Below are 25,933 nucleotides of genomic sequence, written 5' to 3'. Positions count from 1 at the left end.
TTTTCCTTTGCCCCCAGGCACATAACACCATTGCTACACCTCTGATACATTGTGTAGACAAGCCCTTTGAATTGCCCTTATGAATTAAATAAATAAGACATTTAAAATAACTGGAGGTTTTCTTAACTCTTCAGCTGGGTTTATGTACTCTTGAAGAATAGGAGCTAGAAGTGCAAACAAGTACCCAGATAGCAATCATAGAATACTAAACTGGAAGGGACCTGGAGATCATCAAGTCCAGTCCCCTGCCTTCATGGCAGGCCAAGTCCCATCTTGATTATCCCTGATGGCCATCTATCTAATCTGCTCTTAAATATCTCCAGAAATGGAGATTCCACAACCTCCCTAGGCAATTTATTCCAGTGTTTAACCACCCTGACAGTTGGGAAGATTTTCCTAATGTCCAGCCTAAGCCTCCCTTGCTGCAATTTAAGCCCAGTGCTTCTTGTTCTATCCTCAGAGGACAAGGACATTTTCTGATGACCCAGAATTTCTTCACAATTGACCTTCTTTGGGCATGGGGAGGCTAGTCAAAGGTTGGCGTAGGATTTTTTTTTTTTTATGACTTCTCCCCCAAGGTGATCGGTCTTGGAGATTCTGTAACATCAGGAGTCATCATGTGGCTTATTAAATGAGGCTCTTTGGGACTTACCATTTGCAAACTTCACTTACTTCACTTTGCAATGCCTCTTGCTTAGGTTTTTGGACAAATCAGATGTGAGGCATACCTTGGATCCATGCAGTTTGGTCCAGTCTGGTTCAAATTATGTCATCCTTAGCTAGTGTCAATTTTGGAGAAGTTCTGGTTAAGTCAGTAATTTAAAGAAAATTTGGTATTTTATGTACCATAGAGACTGTAACTCACATCAACATCACAAACACATAAGATGGATATATGAGGAAACTGGCAGGTCTTCTCCAGATAAGAAGATATTGAGATGACATTGTGTCACCAGTTTACAGATAGTTGAATATCAGTATCCCATAAAAATAGCTGAATGGTAGTAGAACCTTTCTCAATCAGCTATTCAACATCCATCCATCAGGAAAAAATAAGAGTAAGTTATGATTACTTTTATCACCACCAGTTTCTTCTTAGAAATAGGGATTTATGGTAACTTTTCTAGTTTGGAAGTAACCTATCAAACAGCTTATCTTCTGAAAGGTTCATCTTGATAGATGAAAGTTACTTTAAAATTCATCAACATGGGAGCTGGACAGAAATTTTTCTAGTGGAATTTTTTTCTGTCAGAAAATGCCAGTATATCAGAAATGAACTATTTCATGGAAATATGTCAATTGCTAATTAATCTTCCTATGGGGCCCTGCATGGTGGAATTTGGGCACCCTCCCACAGAGAATAAAATCCCCGAGACACACTCCCTGCTGTAGCTCTGGGCTACCAGACAGAATTTCATTTAGAAATTTTCAAAGTGAAACATTTCTATTATTTTGAAGCAATGTTTTGGGGATTTCCCTTTCCACAGGAAATTTTGAAAGTATACTTTTTCATTCCAAAACACATTTTAAAAAAATTTAAAATTTCTCTTGGGGCAGAAATTCCAACTTTCATCAAATCAAGATGAAACCTGCTTTAAGTGAATTTTATATAAGGTCTATATTCCCATATAAGGTATTCCTTACACACTTTCTAGATGATATTCTAAGGCTTCACATGCCCCATTTATATTTGAGGTTCCAGGCAACCAGATATCCACTATCTCTACTTGCCACTTCTGTTTCTCCTCCTTCCTTATAATTCATAATCACTATATTATGGTAGCACCTAGAGGCAAATCAGAATTGGGATTTGATTGTGCTAGTGCTGTAGAAATATGACAAGAGTCCCAGAGATACAACCAAAAGTCTGCCAGCTACGTTTGAAGTAACAGCATCTACTTACAGTCCACTACCAGGATTTTGGCAATGAAGTCATCCTGGGCCCAGAGCAGATTCCACACAGGCTATTTCCCATTGTCCCCTGGGGGTTACATAAAATTAGAAATTTATGATCCTCACTAAAATGGAAAAATAATTTAAGCTATCTTTCAATGATTCCAAGGTGGTCTGCTCTCTACTTCAACAGGAGCAGTAAAAGGAGGAACTTTTGGCACCTAGAAAAATGACAATACAAGATAAGATGTATTGTTTCTTGTTAAGCTGTATTTAAGAGTAAGCAAAGTGTATCACAAAACTGAAGAACCTTGTTGCTTGATATAGTCATTTTGGGAAAATGATTTTTTCTTCCAAGTTCCTTAAAAGATCTGCCTTTTTGCCAGAGGCACTATTTTTCATTCAGATCCTTTCTGACCATTCAGCTACAGTGGAAATAAATCATGTTATTATTCAAATATGAAAACAAGATTTATCTCACTGGGGCATAATAAATCTTGGTTGAAATATAAGTTTTCTTTTTTTCTAACTTAATGATTCTGGGTAAGAAAAATGTTGAAAAATGACAAAAATCAACAAAAGCTTTATAATGTTGTTAATGTCCATAAAGCACCTCATTAAGCCTAGTATTTTCATCCCATACGGTACTGACTATGGGATATATAATTTCCAGAAACATCTGCAATTACTCACAAACAGGGAACGTTGAGGACAAAATGTTAGTCAGTGGTCCTGATCCACCACAAAAAAATCCTTGACTTTCCAAGCTCCGTAAGCAAGCTTGCTCATGAGGACCAGCCAAAGGAGTGAAACAAGTCAGCCTAGCACGGAACAAGGGTGAAAATTTGAAAATTCGGAGTCATGTGGGGAGGGGGTTAGCAGCCATGTGCTCCATGGTCACAACTTGCTTTTCATCCTGTTCCCCGGATGCTAAGGGAGTGAGGGGAAAGTACTTTCATTCTGTGCATGCTTCTCATACCCAATAACTCTCTCTGCAAACGATTCATACCTCTTTAGGTACTTAGAAGAATACACATTCAGTCAAGGTCAAGAATGAACACATCAGTCTCCTATTTGTACTCCTGTAGGTAATGTTATACGAGCATTTGCAGTTGTAGACTTTACTGGGAGTTATGTTCAATGTCACTGAAAATGAGACCACTTCTAATTAGGTGCCCAAAAATGGACTTAGATGCCTAACTATAGATACTTAAATTTGAAAATGTTGGTAGCAATTGTCTCTCCTTCTGGGTCAGGAACAGACTGGCATATATTATCCCCATGTGTTCAGTGACAATACTGACACCATTGCAGTAAAAATAAAAGAATATAGAGAGACAACTGGGCTAATTATAGCTGAGCTTAATGTTTATTAGCTCAATTACAATTTCTGAGACTTTGATTTTGATTTGACTCTTTTGAAAAGTAATGACTGGTACTGTGAGATTTTCGGCAATACTTGCTAACTAAAGTATCATTTGTTTGAAAAGAAATTTATAAGGAAGGCACAAACAGGAATGACTGGAAGAATTCAAAATAATAAAAATCTTGCTATGTCCTTTTATTTATATAGTAAAAGTCTGCATTTGTTGTACTGTAGTTATGTTTCTCAAAAAAAGCATGTTCTTACCTAAAACACTAGAGAAGCTGTGAAATATATTGTTATATTTCCATTTTTACTACCAAAACTTTTAGTTTTATATAGTCTTTCTTCCCTGTCCTGAGATGTTCTATAGGGCAGTTGTATGTTGCTAAACAGCTGTTATGTTCAACCTCAGAAAGGGCTGTACTACAGTGATAGAAGAAATTCCCCTATCTAAAGTTCAGGGTGTTAAAATGCTTTAGGATCCTCTGGCATGAAGTGATGTAGATGTATAGACACTATTATTCCAAGGCTGCAACTTTATTTGCCAGGTATTAAGCTGAGACTGAATCTTTACAGCTGGGTTGTTAACCTCTGAAAATATGAGTTTAAACTGCAAGTGCTGACCTAACCTTGCCTATAGAACAGCAAATGGCATTGCACTAATAAAGAATTATATAGCTTTCTCCTCCCTTCATAAGGCAAGGCAAACATTTTATGCTTCATTATGCGCTTTTTCCCCCTGTTCTTTAGATTTCACTGTAGGCAAAACAGTAATTCTAGTCATTAAACAGTACTTCAATCCCCTTGTGCCCTCTACCACCCCCAAAAGACAGTCCCACTTATCTTTGTTGTTATGAGTTGTTAAGGATTTCCCTCCAGTAGCCTCCTGTCATTCATTCATTCATCCTAAATTAGCAGCAACAGAAGAGTATAGGCAGGTAACCTGCAGAATCCACTTTGTGGAGAAAACACACACAAAACACCAACATGGAGACCAATGACAAAAAGGCAAGTAAATAATCTGAGGAACTGGAGGATGGCAGGAAAATGACCATTTCTGTATCTATAGGCAGTGCAATCACATTTATATGGTATCATCCCCTTCTTCCCCACAAGTAGACTTTGCAGCCATGCACACAGCTGCATAACAGCAATGCATAGGGAGCCTGGATAGTGGCACTGGATCAGCCAGAGGGGAGACGGGAGAACTAATTTAAAACAATCTGGGGATGAGGGTAAAGCAAAAGGGAGGCTTTTCATCCAGGCTGATAAATAGACTCAGAGTGTTCTCTCTTCAATCCACAGCCAAGAGACCAGTCCAAAGCAAACATGAGTTCTAAAACACACACTTGCTAATGGCCTGTCTGCTGATGCATTTTACGCTTTGGGTTGGGAGACCTCAAAAGGTATGTCCAGCCTCTTCTGGGCTTTTCTGTAATCAGCCTTATAAAGTTCACCCCTGTTATCAGTAGGGGGGGAAATAAATTGTTTAGCTGGTTTACTGAATTGACTGTTGTGATATCTGATTAAAAACAGAGACCCAGGTCTGTCCTTGTTTAATCACATTCAATTCTAATGGGAGATTTTTCCATGTGTCAGAGGGGAGAACCAGCCTTCGTCCGTGGTTTGATTGTGACTTTTACTTTTTATACTGAAAAATAAAACTTCTTAAAATAAAGACATTACAACCTTTTGTTTCAAAATTATTCTGTTCTAAACACGTCAAAATGGAAAAGCGTTACTGAAGTTGTCATGGCCAAGGAGTTTCTAAATGAATGGGGTTTTTTTTCCAAAATTGAGACAAAATCGAAATCCTATGGAAAGTTCCAATTTGATATTGCAGAATTTGCTGCAAAATGGAGATTCTAGTTCTTGAAGAATTCTGTTTTTAGTGTGTAATATACATAGTGTATGTATGTTTTATTTGTAGCTGTTGAAGAGGTTTTTAAGTTACTCATATTCCTAATCCAGTAAACTATATACAATCAACAATCTGGCACTTATCCATATTGTATTATTCTTTTAATAAAAACATAAGATTTCCCCCCCCCCCCATCAGGTAATGCATAATTTCCAACAGAACAGCATTTGATGTCTGGAAATAAAATAGTCAAGAACACAAATATATTTACAGTTAAGGTGACTTTCAATCATCTTTATTCCAGGCTGTTCTAGTTCATATGACATTTCAAAATTGGAGGGGGGGGGGTGGAAGGAGGGAGTCACAAGGAGTGGATGGGTGTGTGCAACCATAATTTAAGAATGCATCAGAAATAGAATCACATTTAATGTATTCTTTAATATATAGTTAAAATATTTCTACTCTTTTATGTACAGGACTAAGTTTTCTACAACTTATCCAAACAAATCCATGTATCATACCGTATGTGCATGCGTACTAGGACACAAATGTGATGTAGCCTAATATTTTTTTAAAGTTTTTCAAAGGCACCATGTGTGTGCATTGAAGACTATTCATTCAAAAGGCCAAGTTTAGAGCGTGGCCTAATGTATAAACATACATCAAGTGTTCCGTTTAGGAGAAATATGCTCTCCAATCAATCTTCTTTGGCTCAGACATTGTAACTTAAGTAGTAACATATCTTGACATCTTTCTACCCAGACAACCCTGGAAGAAGTGAAGAAGGATGTCTTGGAATAGGCACAAACCTAACATAATGTAAAGCACTCTGGCACACTGAAAACTTTTCAAAATTCATGCTTCTGAAATCTGATGCTGCCTGCCAGTATCTAGGGTGCATTCTTGTGAGGTCTAATTTTCAGAACTGCCTCTGACTCCCTACATCAGGATAAATAGGTCTAGTCTATACAACACAGAAGATCGAAGCTGTTGCGGTTCAATTTAGTGGGTCTAGTGAAGACCCACTAATTCAAACTGAGAGGGTGTCCCCATTGGCACTCGTAGTCCCGCTCCTCACGAGGGGTAAGGGAAGCCAACGTGAGCATTTGCTCTCATCGAACTCCTACTGTATGGATAGTGATTAAAGGATATGTTGACCTTCCCCTTTAGTATAGGCCAGGCCGTAGATATTACTTGGGAGACAAAGGGACATATATGACCAAGTACTGACCCTTGGAAAATCTGGATTGTAAATGCAAAATAAGCCTTTTGCATTCAGGTTTAGAGACCATTTCCTTTTACATTGGTCAATCCAATGTACAGTGAAGTTAATGAGATCAAGAAGTATTGCATCAGATTCCTAATCTTTATTTCCTTCATAAACAGATTATACTTTCAGGATGTTTGCAGACCTTAGACCTGATTTTCCTTGAATGTTAGATGAAAAGCCCATTAGAGTAGTGCACCAATGAGAACTGTTACAAGAAATTACCAATGACTGTATTTAACTGCAGACAGTGTTACAATAGGTCATTGACTAAACTAAATGACTAATTAGTGACCCAAAACCTTGGATGCCAAGTGCAAAATGTCAGTAGTTGTAAACTGTGCACTCAATTTTAGAAAATTAATACTCAATTTTCCTTGACTCTGATATAATGTTTGAACCCCATCAGTCTTTAGAATATTTTGATTATTTCATAGATATAAACATTTTGATTTCTCCAAGATAATATAAAGCAATTGAATAACCTTTTTAACTGTATCTTGGTCTCAGCTGAACATGTAAAGCAGGGGTGCAAAAAGGAGTTATTCCTCATGGGGAGAGGAATAACTCTACTGGCAAAAGCCCTCTGTCCTGTTGTTTTACTGATTTTGGGGGATGGGGGGGTTGCTCAAAAACATACTTGAGGTATGGACACTCTGCCGGGTTTCGCGCAAAAATCTTGTAATGTAGAAGTAGCCCCAGTGACTTCAGTGGTACCTTTATCTATACATTTGATGAATTTGGGCTCCAGGTTTGTGCCTAAACTATGCAAAACAAAGTATCTGGTTTATATTCTGAAACAAACAACTATTAGAGAGAATGAGAAATAAAGCAGCAACCCTGAACCAATCTGAAAAAAGTGTTCACACTGAGCAAGAAACATTATTCTCCTTTCCCTTCCTTCCTACAAGTTATGGTAAAGGAAACGAACAAAGGAAACCAGTGTTATAATAATAAAATATTTAAAAATAAACAACCTTGGAATGGAGACAGACCCTCAAGCTTTGAGGCATAAGTCAGTTTCCAACTGTTGGGAGTTTGGAAGAAAATTTCCCCAGACAGAGATTATCCCATAAGACTTTTCCCATGAAGCAGTTTTTACTAGTCACTGTCAGAGATAAGGCATTACATTATATGACTCATAGGTGTGATCCAATATGGCAATCCCTATGTTCTAAACTTGCCATTAAATGTGCAATGCAGGTATAGTTATGCCCAGCTAGCAGAGCCTGTAGCATTTTCACACATTGCACTTCTACTCTTATAGGTCATATGTGTATGCTAAAGTATTAAATCTAAATATTGCTGCTGTTTTCTGTGATGCCTATAGTACAACATTTCACTTTTCTGAAAATGTGTGTATGTACGAAACAATACACATTAGTGTGCTATGAGGGATTTTATTGACTTGTATTTGGCATATTAATGCTACTGATAAGTGGCTATGATACAAAAGTAGGTCTTCCCAAATGAATACCGATAAAATCTTTATATTAAGCCACACCAGCACTCACTACAAAGAAAATGAAACTAAGCAATTTATTTTCAGTAGCCAAGCTAAGTCTACTGTAAAAATTGAACAAAGAGTGAAAAGAAAATCAGATTTTTAAAATTCTTTCAATTGTACTGATCTAAATTGCTGTTTTTAGGAGGGTTAGAGAAGTGATTCTGTGCAGTATATTTTAATATTTCACATCAGTCACTGAATTTGGCCACTACTCCAGGTTTGTTGTCCTGCTGGTGTCTATACCTTATCAGCTTCATTAACAGTAGAGTTAATGTCATCTGAAGTTCCCCTAAGGTAGCTTTTCCATTCACAGTCAGGTCACAGTTGTGGGTTTCTATATGTATGAGGCACTCATTTCACACTCCAGTAGCTAGGTTGATACTGGACCTTAAATTTTACTCTGGTCCAGGGCTGAATTTTGCCCATCTGGATCTTTGGGTCAGTGTCATTCTGGCTGTAAAATCCATATTTGAAAGAAAGAAGGAAATATCCTCTGGCAGGATGTTTCATTTCTTAGGGCATGGGGGTGGGATTTACTCTAAAGGAGGAGGCGGTTGTTTTATTTTAAAATGGCAGCTCTCTGCTCAGAGGTTTGGGATGTTAGAAGCAGTGCTGGCAATGTGACTCCCAAGAAAACCAATGGGAAGCATTCAGTGGGAGTTGGATCAGGTCCCTAGTGTACTTCATGCAGAGGAGAAAGGGCCAGAAATGGAGATATGCTGCTTGCCAAGAATGTGGGGAAGTTCTTGGAAAAGGTGCATGCCATACAGTTCCCAGAAAGACTTGCAGCTGTCTCACAACGTCATCAACCATGGAAAATGTTATTTTCTAAGTATGGGGATGGTACATCACTATTTTTTAGAACAGTTAAGGCCTGGACCTTTTCCCACTAACGTCAATAGCAAGCTGCTGCTGACTTCAACAGGAAGATTGGGTGTGTGTTCACTCTTTTTTTTCCTTTTTTTTTAATTCCTGGCAAGTAATATACAGAATTAGGGCTCCTTTTCACTAGATAAATCACATGAAAATTAGATCTAAAATGTAGCACTGCTGTAGTTCCTACATTCACTCTCTGGTCCACCAGCCTTTTTTAAAAAGTATCACTTCAGATCTTGGAGCTAGGTCCTTTGCTGGCATAAAGATGCCCTAAAATCAGTAGAAATGGCCAAAGGAAAATCACCCAGCATAAGGAGATTCTGAATGCATCTAGAGCCTACGGAAGAACACGGGAACTGCTACACTTTAACAGACCTGTAATTCATCTAATCCAGTATTTTCTCTCTTACAGAATCCAGGGCCAGACACTTCAGAAGATGGTGCAAGAAATGGCGCATTAGGCAGCCATGGGATGTTCTGCTCTCCACATGAGGCATCCTCCTAATTCCTAATAATTAGGGATTAGTTTATGAGTAACAGAGGTTAATATCACTTCCAAAATATATCAGCATTAACTGTTGTAACTCGTAACCCCAGCAACTCTGGGCTTGCTGTGTCAGTTATGAAAGTAAAAAAATTGCTTGAGCAATAGCACCTTTTCCATGACAAATTAAGCATTAGCCTGGACTGTTTTGGCAGTGCTGGTGGGAGTGAGAAAGGTACATTAAAGCTTCCTATGCACCTTTTTCTGTCTCTATGCACCTGGGATGATAAATGTTGATATTCTGTGCAAATACAATTACCCCATTTCTTAAACAATGGGATATTGCTGAAGATCAACACAACAGCATGAAGGTGAGCAATAGTGAAGTGGGAAATATATCAGAAATTTCCAAATTCCATCAAGTCCTTAGAGCTGAAATTCTTGAATAAAAACTTTTATCTACTGTGCCATAACACTTCAAGTTTTAAAAAACCTAATTCATTTTTTGTCCTTTTGCCCACTTCCTCAAGTGAGGCATTTATTCATTTAGAAGGAGCTATTAAGGAACAGCAAGACATAGAGGAAAAAGAAGATCAGAAAATATTGAGATCTTCTCTGCAGAGTAATCTCTAAGGCTCTAACCTAGCAAAAAATCTACACTGTTTAATATTATGAATGCCTGCAGAAACTTTGTATAAAATGTGGACAGGAAGATGGAAGGATTACTGTGATTAAAAGGTCCCTAATCATCTATTACATTCTAATGTATTAGAATATTTCCCATTGTTTTATGTAGGGTGGCCAAATGTCCCAATTTTCTAGGGGTAGTCCTGATATTTGAGACTTCGTCTTATATAGCCACCTAAACATAAGAACATAAGAATGGCCATACTGGGTCAGACCAAAATCCAACCAGTAATGATCAAGTGATCCACTTCCTGTCACTCATTACCAGCTTCTCGCAAACAGAGGCTAGGGACACAATCCCTGCCCATCCTGGCTAATAGGCATTAATGGAATTCACAACATCCTCTGACAAAGAGTTCCACAGGTTGACTATGCTTTGTGTGAAGAAATACTTCCTTTTCTTTGTTTTAAACCTGCTGCCTACTAATTCATTGGTGACCCTTAGTTGTGTTATGAGAAGGAGTAAACAGCACTTCCTAACCCAGTCATTTTATAGACCTCAATCATATACCTCTTTAGTTGTCTATTTTCCAAGCTGTAAAGTCCCAGTCTCATTAATCTCTCCTCTTGCAGAAACCATTACTCTTAATCATTTGTTACTTTTTTCAGAACCTTTTCAAATTCGAATATATATTTTTTGAAATTAGGTGACCACATCTGCAGACAGTATTCAAGATGTGGGTATATCATGGATGTATATAGAGGCAATATGAGGGGAGGGCAAAAGGGTCTCTGCAGGCTGGATGCGGCCTACCAAGCAACTTGATCCAGCCCGCAGAGGCCCTGCCACTCCCCGCCCCCAGGCCAATCAGGACCTGGGGGTGGGGAGAAAGCACACCAAGTCTCCTCCCACCCCACCTCTGTCCTGCAAGGAGTGTGGGGTTCTTAAAAGCACTGCGCATTCTGGCAGAGCAGGAGGAGACTCTGCATGCTCTCCCCATCCCCAAGCTCTGATTGGCCCTGGTTTGGGGAGTGCACAAAGTCTCCTCCCATCCTGCAAGGGGTGTGACACGTGCTCCTTGCAGGACAGGGGGTGGGGCAGGAGGACACTTTGCGCGCTTCCCTGCACCCCCAGGCCAATCAGAGTTTGGGATGAGGAAGCACGTGAAGTCCTCCCACCCTGCAAGGGGCTCAGCTATTAGTCAACCACCAGCTGCTGCTCAGCTGGTGGGTGACTCTAAATACAATGCTCCCTTACAGGGTCTGGCGGTGGGGAAGCACAAAAGTGTCCTAGCCTTGCTCCTTCCATCTGATGCCCTGCCCCATCCGGGGTGACTCAGAGCCACGTCAGAAATTTCTGAAGTGGCCCCTGGTTAAAAATTATTGCCCACCCTATGGGCAATAAGATATTTCCTGTCTTATTATCTATCCTTTTCTTAATGATTCCCAACATTCTGTTCATTTTTTGACCATTGCTCTACACTGAGTGGATGTTTACTATCCAGAGAGATAGTAAACCTGCATTGAGATTCTATGGGACAGTTTGGTTCATTTAATATTCTCACTTCATTTGATTCTACATTTTCTTTCACATATAGTGCCACTCTCCCACCAGCACAATCTGTTCTGTCCTTCTGATGGATTATGTACCCTGGTATTTGTCCCTTTGATTATCCTCATTCTACAAGTCTCTGTGATGCCAGTTATATCAGTATCCTCATTCAATACCAGGCACTCTTGTTCACTCAGAAGGAATACTCTGATACAGATTTCATAAACAGACAACATTAGGATGATTATTGATGTAAGAAGGAACATTGATGGTAGCAATTTGTGTGTGAGATATCACTTTGAGGTTGCAGTGTCTTGCATATAAATACCCCCTGGGCATATAAAAGGAAAACACTCAAAATTAAGTGGCATTTGGACAACACTATGAATATTAGAATGGGAATTCTTTAGAACAAGCAAATGCTTTATTTCTACCATCTTATGTAATTAAAGAACTGGAATTTAGGGGAGAAAAAATAACTATACAATTATAACTAGCAAACACTACTTAATAATAATAATTAATTAATGATGTTATTTGGAATTTCAGGAAAATGGAGAAGCAAAGGGGCAGTGGAGGGGTTGGCTGGTCTGTTTGCTATGTAACATCAGATTATACTGCAAAGGGTTCCTATTTCATGGGGAAATTGGTCAGTAGGGCTATAATAGAATAAGCTGCTAAAGTAATTATTCCAGAACAAGGTGTCCATATGGGGAGATGTTCTGGAATAGAAACATCGGTGTCATTTATTGTGCTTTATTCAATTCCCCATATAGACCAGACCTGAGATAAGAAAGCTTTCTTATGTAAAGGGTATATAACACTCAATCTGGTCAATCCCTCCCCTCTGTCCTCCCCCCTCCAGGCAATCTCTTAGAATGAAGTCTGCTTCCTTAGACATATTAGAATATGCTGAATTTGTGAAATATTCTGCATGTGAAACATTTCCTTTTTATTCTGAATTTAGAAGCTACATGAATAGCAGCCTGAATGGAAAGCCCATTCCGAGATAATAGTATCCTGATTACAAGTACTTAAGATTCCATTTGTAAGCAGGTTCATTAGACAGTCTACCAAACATAGGAAAGCCTGGCCTGTGTTACTTTCGAGCACTGTCTCATTATGGCAATATTAATGTTGCAATGAAATAGTGCTGCACATCTATTGTATCTTTTCTATGGCTTTTAAAGCCTAGTTGACCCTTCTTGGTTTTGTTTATGTATCCTGCTTGACCGCTCCTGAGTATGTTCAGGCCAATATGTAAGGAGTGACAAAGGGAGCAAAGCTTATTTATGTGGAGTTACTTGTGAGCCACTTAAATGATCTCTTCCCTCAGTTCCTACCACAGCACACAAATGTATATGATGCGTTCTCCCCACTGCTTTGGTTGTGGGAGATCTCTGATTGTGGTAGGGATTGCCATAAAACAAATGATTGTAACGAGAGGGAATTAGGACACGGCATGAGTTTTAGCCCCACTTCTGCTGATTAATGCTAATTACATTCCCCCATAGTTACTATTAAGCAGTACCTCTGCAATGAGTTATATCTGTTGCACTTTTGTACTTCTGTAAGCTAAGTCTCTCTAGAGCTCTTTCCCAGTCTATTGCGAGAGAACATGCTCATCCTTCTGGGTGTAAAGAGAGAATTGTGGGAAGGCATTGGAAGATTATCAGCACTCAAGTGATGTAGTTTGTATCTGAACTGCAAATCAGGTAGGTCACTGGACCAAGTGAAAGTAGCATTTAGGCTTTAACATACATCCACAGCCATGCCAGCTAGTCCAGGTTGAAAGAACCTCCAAACTATGGTGAGCAGAGTTTGTGTGTGTCTGGAGGGAGGTGAGGAGAAAAACTTGACAGGAAGACCATTTAACTCTGTAGTGAAGACCTACTCACATTTTCTTAGGCCATGTCTATACTTAACACACCAGAGATTAATATTCTGGAGTTCGATTGAGTGGGTCTAGTAAGGACCCGCTAAATCAAACACTAAAGGCTTCCTCAGTTGGCACTGGTACTCCTCAATTCATGAGGAGTCAGGGAAGTTGACACGGACATTTGCTCCCACTATGGAGACGGTGCCATGCTCAGCTTAAGATACGTCAACTCTAGCTACATTATTTAAATTATAGACCTGGCCTTAGAAAGAGCCTGTCATGTATTTTTTTCGTTGGTTACGCTATCTGTATAATAGGACTCCTCATTCCCAGGTAACTCAATTCCTATCCTCTGTGTTTTGTATCTCTTTTAGTAGCTTGTTTATCCAGGATAATTGCTGCCAGCTAACGTAGTCAATTCAGTAGCAATAATTTGTGCTGTAATGGTGAAGACTTAGCATTCAAATAGTGATGATGTATGATGGAGTGGAGGTGAGGGGGAGGAGATATTACAGTTGTGCATATATAATGTGTTTTGACACATAAAGAAAAGAGTGTTGAGGTGATTTCCTACTTAAAAACCTTTTCTCTGATACTGCAAATTCCCCCCGGCTGATGTGATGGGAACTGAATTGCCCCATTAAACTTCTGTTTTTCTCCTTGAATGAGCTAGTTCCACTTTGGTGTTGTCAGAAATGGACAGTACACACTTGGGCTGCACACTCCATTCATTCCCTCCCTTGTCTGGGTCCTGGCCCTCTGTGGAGGACACTGGCAGCATGTGCACAGCCTCCTTTGACATCAGGAGCCATTGCTTGACTGAAGTATACACATGACAGTCAGGTTGAAGGAAGTCTCAACCTCTAGTTTAAGAAGGAGGGAAGGATATCATCAGCCATTTAAGACCCACATGAAAGGCAATCACTTGAGTCCAAGCATGTGCAGATATGCAGACCATGTGGGGCAAGCAATTCCTGTGGATCCAACGCTGAAAATATTGCTGGTCTCAAGGTCTCGCCCCTTGCATTTTGGTGAGAGCTATTTTCTGCCATTGCTGCTTAGTCTGTGGAGGTTTCAGATGAAATAAGTGTTCTCAATACCTGTTCTCAAATTCTCCTTCGTCAGCAAAGTGTGCACAACGTCTCTGTGTCTATACTGTATATATAGAGAAAGAATTCATGATGGATGATTGTTCACTTGCATTTATCTTCACAACTGTGAGGCCAACTTTTGAGCAAGGTACTGTAGCCAAGAAGATAAATATCACAGCAAAGCACAGTATCGAGTATAAAATATACTTTGCACTCTAGATTCCATTTCATTGTAAGACTTTTTTTTTCTAAAAGAACCATTTTTTTGGTGAGCTTCCATGTGCCAGCTCTCACAGAAGCTAATTTCAATTTGCTTTAAGCCTTACAAAACAAAGAGGGTTTCACACAAGATGGCTGGACATTAATTCAAACAAAAATCCGAGAAGGATCCACCCAGACCATTCATAATAATGAGATGACTAAGATTTTCCCTTAAATATAATAATTTCCAGAGCTTTCTGAGCGGCATCAGCATTTTACTGGTTAACTTCGACAATGGGGAAAACTTTGGGGAGAAAAAAAATTGAGAATATATTTGTGTGTGTAGACAAAGGGAGAAGCGTAATTTTCATTTGGTCAATATGTGACTTAGCTGCACATGGTAAGAAAGTATGTGTAAAGTTAACCATAATCACTGAGCAATACTTCTCAACATAACACTTGCCTGTCTGCCATATGTATGACAGATACAAGATCATTGTCATTATTTGAGAGGAATGAATGGTCTTGTGGGTAAGGTACAAGGAAAAGGGGGGATGTCTCATGAGTTTGGAATTTAATTCCATGTTATCCTGCCCTGAGTGACTTTAATTTCTCTGCCTTCAATCCCACCTGTAAAATGAGGATAGTAGAACTTCCCTACTTCGTGTGGCACTGGTAAGAATGAATGCAGTAAAGATGCTGAGATGCCCATATATTACATGAGTGAAGTCCATACAAGTATAAGATATACAAGTAGAAAGCATGAATGGCTCAAGGGTTACCCAAATTCTGACCAAATAAAATTGAACACATTTGCTCCACCCCATCTACGAGGTCCTGCCTCACTCCATTGCCCCTCCTTCCTTCATTTGCTATAAATGGTAATTTGGGTGGTGGTAGAGATTGTTGTTGTAGTCAGTACCTGACAGCAATTTTTGAAAGTGGAAGTGGAGGCTATCTAAAAAGCCAGAGCCAATGTCATTAATTGATCGTAGCCCAGACAGAAAGTAGGGCCTAGTCCTGTTGAAACCCATACTTACCTGAGTAAATTTCATTAATTCGAGAGGACTATTAGAGTGACTCAAGGTTGCAGGGCCACAAGTTTCTGCTTGTAGTGTACCTAGGTTTGAGTACACGTTGTCAGTACCTCTTAAAGCACTTTACAAAAGATTATCTCCATTTTACAGATATGGAAACTGAAGTACAGGCAGAGGAAATGTCTTACTGAGAAGCTGAGAAAGATCTCTTGAATATCTGTCTAGATCTCTATCCTCTAGGCTCCACTGCCTACCTTAGAATACATTAGATAGGCAATAAACTGCTTCTTTTATTTAAATATCACAAGTCATGACAAATTACAAGACTTTAATGATTTTATCATGGCATTACACACACACACAAAGCCAGGCTTGTTTAATTATGACTTAATAATGTGATAGTATTGAGGCAAACCAAATGTACAATGCTTATTTTACAGGAAACAGTGTCATAAATACTAGTCATTCTCTTAATCATAAATTAATTTTTAAAAATCTTTAGGGAGAGGTGGGTGGAAAGCTATTGTAAATGTTGGAAAGTATTCAATCCTAAAAAATGCTGTGCTGAGACAAAAATACCATATGGGCCATTTGTTTAATTAGATTAGTGTTTTCTATCCAATAAAACACGTGGAAGGTCAGTCACTGCAAAACTGGTGCATACTGAATTCCCACTACAGTCTCTCGAGCTTAGCCAACAGGTGACTTAAGTGCATCACTATGCACAGATGAGTATTGTCTTTGTCAATCTTCCCCTGTGTTCTTTTCTGTGCAATAGCCTCTCAAAAGGTTTAGTCTACAATCGGTAAGCTGAAATTGGCCCTGTCCATTATCTTCACTGCTTTTTTGGGGGAGTGTTACAGGAAGGCACTTCTGAGGCCAGGTCTGTACTAATGGAGAAAATCAATGCAAGATACACAACTCCAGCTATATGAATTGGGTAGTTGGAATTGAAATACCTTGCATCGATTTTCTGGCATGGCTCCATGGTAGTTATGTCTACACTATAGAGTTTTTTTGGGGAAAAAATGGCTGTTTTTCCAAAAAAAACTTCACTTACGTCCACACTGCAAAAAATTGAAAGAACAGAGGGGGCTTTCCTTTTTCTATGAGGAAGAAGCCATTTTCCGAAAGAGCTCTTTTGGAAAAAGGCATGTGTGGATGGGGAAAAGGGAGTTCTTTCGAAAGAAGAGAAAAGAGGAAAAAGCATAGGTGCCCTGGTGGTTAAAAGCATTTTCGGAAAATCATGCCAGTGTAGACATAGCCACTTGTGACTGCAAGGAGTACCACGGTTGACAGAGAGTCCCTCAGCATTTGATTTAGGGGGTCCTTACCAGATCAGCTTAATCAGACACCAGAATATCGACCTCCAGAGTGCCAATCTTCCCAGAAATGAAGGTAAGCCCTTAGAATGAATTTTTATCACAACTTGAAGTTAGGAGTAGCATATGTATTTTATCAAGGTACTATAAAACCTTTAAAAAGGTTCAAGACTTAAAAATGTAGCAGAGGTTCAGTGAAAAGAAGGATCCCTCATGATATCTTCATTAAAAGCTTGATCTAGCCATCTGATATAGTGTGAGTAATGGAAAAAATATACTCGTAAAGATTTTGATTATAAAACAAAACTTAGTTTTGAATAACTGCCTTGCAATATTTAAATTTCCGATTTCCCTCCCACCTACTCTTGACTAGATGAAGTGTACCACTTTTCCTTCCTCAGATCACATAAGAGCATTTCTGCTTGAATGAAAAATGTATGGCCTATTTTATTTTTGATAGATTTTACATTGCTTAATGTGTCTCAGGATGTCACTAACAGATTGACCTTTGCAAAAGAAATATTAATTCTCCTTCACTACCCTTCACTCTTAGAATGTGTGTAGTGACTGTTCTCATAGCAGGAACTATTGTGTGAGGTAGATGTTTTCCACGAGTCATGAACTCCCCACTCATGCTTACAGGTGTGCAAAAATCCAAGCTTATAAGAGAGTATTTGCTGACTCATTCCTTTGTTTGTTTGTTTGTTTGTTTGCCTGCTGCATTGGATTCATGGAACTCTGTACAGGTAGCCCCCGGGTTATGTACAAGATAGGGACTGTAGGTTTGTTCTTAAGTTGAATTTGTATGGAAGTCAGAACTGGTACATATTGGAGGGGAAACTCTAGCCAAACATTTCTCCAGAGCTCAGTTTTATTCTCCCACACCGCACTTCCCTCACTCCTTTATTCTCAAGCTGAGGTGTCTGCTGAGAAAAGCCGCTCCGCGTCTCCCTGGTCTGCTGGGGGGCGGGGTGGGCACTAGCTTCGCGTCTCCCTGGTCTGTTGGGGGGGAAGCAGCTAGTGCGGGGTTGCCTCACCCCATTTGTAAGTAGGGATCCGATGTAAGTCGGATCCATGTAACCCGGGGACTGCCTGTAGTTTGTGAAAACTAGTGATGTGGCCCTTTAATGCAGTTCATCCTGCCCCCTCCAATATTCTATTTTTTTTATGTTTCTAAATACATTTCACACTAGGTATTTTGTGACCACTCTACTTGTTTGCCTTCATTCGCGTTTCAATGCTCTTGTGTCATCCGCAAGGTTTATAAAGAAAAGATTAATTCTGAAACTGATTAAAATGTTCACTGGTAAAGCAAGACAGAGAAATCTGATGCATTGCCTGTCGTCATGCTACAGTACCTGGGTATATAGACATTCTTCAGAGCTACGATAGTCTGTCAAGTAGAAGAAAAATACATGCTCAAAAATTGAAATAGTATGTGAGTCTTTAGTTAATGTACTTTTCCACTGTGGTGCTTCAAGAACTGTCCAAAACAATGTTCTCCTTTTTAATCTGAATGTCTTATAAATTCAGTATTTCTGTATGGCACATGGGATAGGACTTAAAAAAAATCAATCTCAACTATCAGATGAGGGCAAAGTCTGACATCTCCCATCATAACATAAAATAAATATTCATTTTTCTCTTTTATTTGAGGTAATACTGTGCTTTCAGGAGATCTTTCAGTGGTCTCTATCAGTATTATTAAATTCTTCCTGAATAGCACTTTGGAAGTAACTATTATCCCTATAAGAAGAGTCTGAATGAACTCTCTCCTGAAGGATAGCTAGGAGTGGAGAGACTGCCAGAGCACACTGTATTTCCATGAGCACACCTACTCAGCTTATCAATCCAGCACATCAAGTGACCAATTTTGGCTGGTATTGGGTTACAAATAACCAAGTACTGAAGACAGGGATAGTAAAATGCTGTTATAAATGTTGTTGTTTTTATTGTATGAATAAAGGGGAGCAGAATTGTGCTTAACTTGTCCCTGTTCAAAAAAGAGCTAGATAAATTCTTGGAGGCTATTAGCCAGGATGGGCAGGGATGGTGTCCCTAGTCTCTGTATGTCAGAAGCTGGGAGTGGGTGACAAGGGATGCATCAGTAGAGGATTGCAGCTTCTGTTCATGCCCTCTGGGAAACATGGTATTGGTAGCTGTCGGCAGACAGGATACTGGGCTAGATGGACCTTTGTTTGACCCAGTATAGCTGTTCTTATGTTAAATGAAGGGATCACCCTCAGTTTCAAGGACCTCATAAAGTGAGGGGTTCCAGTGCCAGAACCTTATGAAAGTAACAGGGGTGGGGACAGGTGTCCCTGCCAGAAGATGTGGACTTTCCCGAAGGGCCCCCATTCTGATTTAACCTGTTCCCCTCTACTGTTCAAAGATAACACTACATGAGCTCCCTTAGGAGCCTTTGTTACTTTAAAGTGATCAACTGAGAGCTGAAATCACTTGAGATGGGGCAGTGTTTCTACCCAGCCCTGCAAAGAGCTATTACTAAGAGGACACAGCAGAGAGAGGCAGGTGGCAGCAGCAGGTGACTCTCAATTGGCTGTCAAGGAGGCAGTTAGCAGGGAGGAACAAGTAGCTGGGGAAATGGTAATGAACAGTGGTAGTGCTCAGATGGTAGAGCAAGCAAGTGCCTTATTTCCTCAGGTGGGAGGTCATGCACCTCTCAACCCTGGATCCACACTGACCTAAGACAGCCACTGTGAATGGGGAAGGGGAGGGAGCAAATTCTATACTCAAATTCTGTGCTTGCAAGTGGGGGAATTATTGCCTCTCAGAGGCACTCTGGGATGGTGTATAATTTTCCCAGTTTACTTGGTAGGGACTTGAATCTGTTCTGTACTGTATTATATAAAAGGAACCTCTAGATATGGAACCTGGTCTTTGTTGCTCCCAGTTGCACCTGCTAGAAGGGTTACATTCCCATTTTACTGATTGAGAAACTGATACACAGAAAAAATAGAGCCAAATTTTAATATGCTTTCTCCAGATCAGTGGAAGCTCTTTGAACCCCTTGAAACAGAAGTAGATTAAAGCACATAGGGAACTTTTAGTGCTTGCTAGCAGGTGCCACGCAGACACTTATGGTTAAGATACACTGCAATTAAAATTGGTGGCTAACTTGTGGCTCAGGGACTGTTTAACTGTGGTGTAGACAATTGAGGTTGGGCTGGAGCCCAGGCTGGAGGAACCTGTGCAATGGGAGGGCCTTAGATATCCAGCCTGAGCCCTAGGGGAGACCCTCCCACCTCACAAGGTACGAGAGCCCAGACTCTAGCTCAAGCCTGAAGATCTGCACCACAATGAAACAGGTCCTTGGACCAAGCCCCTTAGCCTGAGTTAGCTGGCCCAGACCAATCACAGGTATCTCACTGGGGTGTAGACATATTGGCTGTATCTACACTGGGCCACTTATTCCGGAAAATCAGCCGCTTTTCCTGAATAAGCTGCGAGCTGTCTACACTGGCCCTTGAATTTCCAGAAAAGCAACAATGCTCTACTGTACAAAATCAGCCGCTATTCCGGAAAAACTATTCTGCTCCCGCTCGGGCATAAGTCCTTATTCCGGAACACTGTTCCAGAAAAGGGCCAGTGTAGACAGCCCGGTAGTCTTTTCTGGAAAAAAGCCCTGATCGCGAAAATGGCGATCGGGGCTCTTTTCCGGAAAAGCGCGTCTACATTGGCCACAGACGCTTTTCCAGAAAAAGGGCTTTTCCAGAAAAGCAGCCTGCCAATGTAGACGCTCCTTTTCCGGAAAAACTGAAAACGGAATAGTATTCCGTTTTAAGCAGTTCCGGAAATTCATGCCAGTATAGACACAGCCATTCTGTGTGAAACAGGCTAGCGTGGGCCAGACTTACACTGCAGCTTATCAACAACTAAATGTTCATTCAGACAGTCACTCTACAAGTCAGTCTATTGCAACCAATCAGCTCAAGGCGACTAGAATTCAATGGGAGTAAAAGGTGACAGACTGACTTGCTCAACTCCGATTGCCAGAGCAAAGTAGAAACCAGATCTTACTTTCAGCCTTTGCTTTACCTTGTATGGAGCTTATGTCCTCTCTGTACATCTTGTATGCTTCTGCAAGGATTCATTTTCTGTTACCTACAGGAAGGTATATTAAGAGAATTGCATGTTTACACACTTACGCATTCAAAAGTCAAATTGACCAAGTGAAGGCAAATTTTGTGTTTATTCATAACAAAAATGAGCCCATGCCATTTCTCAAATAATGCATTATCCTATCATCCAGTTTTTTACCACCCTTAAATATACATGGAGCACCTCCTACTATTAGATCACCTTTCTATGCTTACCAGGTTTTCATGGTGCTCCAGTACATCTTTATTGACATAATTACCTCTGCAATATATGTATCTTCATTACTTTGTGACCATCTGCTATATTTTCTTTTCAGCCAGAAGCATCACTATTGGTAGGTACAAGCCAGGAGTCGAGACAGTTAACTGTGAAGCTGTAGCAGCTTAGTGAATATGTGCAAAACACCAGACTCAAAGGTGCACAAACACAATGTGAATCATGAATCGCTAGTTAGTGGATATATTTTTCTACTAACTTTACCATCTCCAGTTCAATGGCTTTTAGATGTGCATCCTTAGTGAAACAGAGTACTGGAGTTAGATGCTTCAAGGAACTAAAGGATGTACGGGAAAACTTGAGATCCTATAGAGGCAGTCTCTGTGCTGATTCCTGACACATACTTTTTTTGGGGGGAGGGGTAGGTGAAGGGAAGGAGAAGGAAGATAGGTGCATAATATTTCAGAGCTTAAAGTGGCTCAATCCAATAAGCACAGGTGACTGAAATCAGAGATTTAGAATGAAAGTGCCTTTGCCTATAACACAACTTAATCTTTAGTTTATCACAGACTTAGGTTTTTCCTGACTGGAATTGCCCATCTATCATAAAACTACTACAGGCAGTCCCCGGGTTACGCGGAGCCGACTTATGTCGGATCCGTACTTACGAAGGGGGCTTTTCTCGCCCCGGAGGACACGGGTGGTGGGACCGCCCAGACACACCACGGTCCCGCTGCTCACGTCCTCCGGGGTGAGAAAAGCTGCTCCGCGTCTCCCTGGTCTGCTGCAGACCAGGGAGACATGGACAAAGCCGCGGAGGACGTGGGCGGCGGGACTGCGGTGTGTCTTGGTCCCACCGCCCATGTCTCCCTGGTCTGCTGGGGGGGGGGGGGGGCACAGCTAGTGCCCCCCCCCCAGCAGACCAGGCTTTTCTTGTGGACGCCTGGGGCAGAGCAGCTGGGGCGCTACCGGTTGGTCCCGCAGCACCGCTCCTCGGCGCTGCTGGACCAACCCAGCAGCACCCCAGCTGCTCTGCCCCAGGCGTCCCCAAGTCAGCCGCTGCTGAAACTGACCAGCGCTGACTACAGGAAGAGCAGCTAAAGGTAGAGCAGCTGGGGTGCTGCCGGGGACCTACCCGGCAGTGCCCCAGCTGCTCTGTCCCAGGCGTCCAGATTCAGCTGCTGTTGAAACTGATCAGCGGCTGATTCCAGGAAGCCGGGCTTCCTGTAGTCAGCCGCTGGTCAGTTTCAGCAGCGGCTGAATCTGGACACCAGTTCAGACTTATGTACAAATTCAACTTAAGAACAAACCTACAGTCCCTATCTTGTACGTAACCCGGGGACTGCCTGTATTTAGTTTACTATTTCGTGTTTCATTAGTAGAGCTCAATGACTTTGCAAAGCAGCTCGGTATCATTATCCCCATTTTACAAATGGAGAAACTAAGGCACATCGAGAGGATGTGACTTGACCAAAATCTCACAGCAGCCCTCTGTCAGAGCCAGAAATAGAATCCACATCTACCATATCCCACTGCAGAATGTCATGATCATGCTCCATGACAGTATGAATTTCCATCAGGAAACTGGAGCAACTTATCATTTTGGTAAAGGGAAAACCATGACATGTGCTCTTAATGAGGCTGTTTGCAGTTTTTGCAAATACACCTGGGGATCCCATGGAGAAAACAGTGTCATATAACTGTACAACCCTCCTACCCATTCCCTGATCCCCACCACTCTGCCATGTCTGTATGCAAATAGAAAGTCAAACACAGAATTCAGTGACTTCCATGTGCAAAACTGTTGTTTGCACATACAAATATGCAGGTCCTCATGTGTGTTGTAGATTAACTCATTATACCCAATTTGGGCTAATGCTGTAGAGCGAGGCAACATTCTAAAATGTGCTGTAGCTCAGCCAAGAATTGTGGTTTCAAACACTGGGTAAAATCCTATGGCCTGCATCATGCAGGAAGTCAAATGAGATTACCAAAATAGTCCATTCTGGCCTTAAAATCCAGGTGTGGCAGAAGTTTAGGGGAGGGAGCAAGGGGGGCTAGCATCCTCACAAAGGAAATATGGTGGGGCAGGGTCTGTGTGCCACTCTCACATGTGTCACAAACCATTTCAATCAGGACACTCTTGATGGGATCCTGCAGCTGCCGGGGGACAAGGAATGAGCAAGACCCAGAGAATCTGCAGTACCTGCTGCAGCACCCAGGATCAAGCCAGGGAGCAAGTAGGAACCTGAGTGATTGGGCAAGGACTAAAAGTAGCTACTTATCCCAACTTCCCTCTTCTGCCTCTGTTAAAAATCTGTGGAAAACCATAAGCTAAACAAAACTAATTTTCCTTAATGTCTTCCTGTTGCCCACTGGCCTGCAGCACTTATCTTTACAACAGCACCTAACACTAAAGGCAAGATGAAATGGGATTACTTGAAGTTTAGAGTGGCTTCTCCTTGAACCGTAACTGTTTCACTCTAATCTCTTTGCAGAATAGTTTTGTTTTTCTGTCAACGAAAGACAAAAGTATCTGACATTCTGGTGCTAAAATATTTCTTTCTAAATTAAAATACCTGCAGTGCTTGAAGTGTGTAGCATTCCTGAGGGTTGATGGGCACCTAGCGGCACAATATGACTGAGCAATTCCTCAGCACTATGTAACAGTAGAGGAACAGTAGTTAACAAATGTGTTTATATTTTCAACCATTATTTGTGTTCTCTTCTAACTTTTTTCATTTCCTTTTAATCCCCATTGTGGGTTTTATTACACCCAGCAGGGGAAAACCTATGGTGGGTTGGAAAGCAGAATTTAGGAACACAGATTGATATGTTTACTAAAGGACAACAAATACAAATAGGCAGCCAATTGAAGGAGGTGTGAGGTGATTGTGGTTAATTTGCCACAATACAGAAAGGTCAGATTTGAAAATGCCTAAATGGGGTTTCAACTGGCCGAGGCAAATCATGACTCGCTGTCTGGAAATACAGACTGTAATGGAGATCACTGTGAAAGTGACTGGAGATGAATTTACTCTTCTGCTAGAATATATTTTCAATTAGGCAACGTGAGATGAAGGCAGTCATATATTGCTGTGAGTCTGATAGTGTTTCACCCTTGGGAAGTAGAAGTCTCTGTAATTCTTTCTAAATAACATATGCAGCTCATTTTTTGTCCAAATATTTGTTTCCACAGTATGGTGTCTTTTAAATAAAGAAAACATGACAAAGATAATACACTACGGTTGGAAAGAGGGAGATAAGAAATTTTGCAGTTTTTCATTAAATATAGTTTTAATGTGAAATATATCCCTGTGAAAACTGTCCTACTTAAATGGTAGCTTGTGTCTTGTACCGGCCCTCTGTACAGGGATGAATTTTACTCCTATTCAGTGTTGCCATTTCTTCAGGTACCATACACAACACTTATAAATACAGTAAAAATAGCTGCTAATAACTACTGGAACCATATTACAATAGTGGAGGTCTGGGATGAAGCCAAATCCTCAAAGGGACATAAATACTGTGCCACCCACTTGAGTACATAGCTCCAAGTTAGGCTCCCTCTGCAATGCATGGGAACCAACAAATGGGATCCACAAAAGCCAACATTAAGTAGGGAGTTGCCTGTGCCAGTGGTATGAAAATTTTTTCAGCCAAACCCCATGACCATTGAAAGAATTTGTCATCCACCCCTCCCCCGTATTATTTGTAATATGAAGTAATCCTTTATTTCCTCATAGCTGCTGGCAACAATGCCGCCCCCAGAGCCTGTCTTGAAGTAGATGGGTCTGTCTTGAAGTAGATGGTTTCTAGGTTTCTAGGTTTCTACTTCAAGACAGACCCAAGAAAAACAACAACACTTGTCATCACCTACAACCCCCAACTTAAACCTGTCCAACACATTATTAATAAACTACAGCCTATACTGGAACAGGATACCATACTCCAAGAGGCTCTGGGAGACAGACACATAGTCTCCTATAGACAACCACCTAACCTCAAGATGATTCTTACCAACAACCACAGGACATAGCACACTAATACCAACCCTGGTACCTTCCCTTGCAACAGACCCCGTTGCCAGCTTTGTCCACATATTCATTCTGCTGATACCATTATTGGACCTAACCAAGTGAGTTATAAGATCAAAAACACATATTCCTGCTCATCCAGAAATATAATCTATGCTATCATGTGCCGAAAGTGTCCATCTGCTATGTACATTGGACAAACATCTCAGACACTTCGCCAAAGGATTAATGCCCACAAAACAGATATCAGACAAGATCACAAAGAAAAAACAGTTTCTTGCCATTTTAACCAGAAAGGACACTCTCTCAATGACTTAACCACCTGCATTCTGCTACAAAGACCTTTTACATCTTCACTTGAAAGGGAATCCTCTGAACTGTCATTCTTGTTAAAATTCGACACTCTCTAAAGAGGATTGAACAAACACTTGAACTATCTCACCCATTACCAAGACAGTTTCCCCAATTATCACCTGTAATACCATTAACTCACAAACATCCCACTCTCCCTACCTTTAATATCATCAATTCACAGACACTTACCTTCCTTCCTTCCCCCCCCCCCCCCCCGCATCCCCCTCCTGTTCTGAAATGT

The 25,933-nt window shown here is 40.7% G+C and overlaps 1 long non-coding RNA gene across 3 annotated transcripts in view; it reads right to left on the bottom strand.

Moving 5' to 3' along the window:
• The window catches only part of LOC112544022 (uncharacterized), a 212,651-nt gene that overhangs the window by 108,292 nt on the left and 78,426 nt on the right, over positions 1-25,933 (bottom strand). For 2 of the 3 annotated variants that reach the window (XR_012901335.1, XR_012901336.1), the window contains exon 2: positions 21,023-21,088. This is a non-coding gene — a long non-coding RNA (uncharacterized LOC112544022). Of the gene's footprint in view, positions 1-1,903; positions 4,215-21,022; positions 21,089-25,933 lie in introns of all 3 variants that reach the window. The other variant, XR_012901334.1, reaches the window with a different exon arrangement.

The sequence above is a fragment of the Pelodiscus sinensis genome, chromosome 2 (genome assembly GCF_049634645.1).
Source record: "Pelodiscus sinensis isolate JC-2024 chromosome 2, ASM4963464v1, whole genome shotgun sequence".
Lineage (NCBI taxonomy): Eukaryota > Metazoa > Chordata > Testudines > Trionychidae > Pelodiscus > Pelodiscus sinensis.
This window is presented reverse-complemented; position numbering and strand designations above follow the sequence as displayed.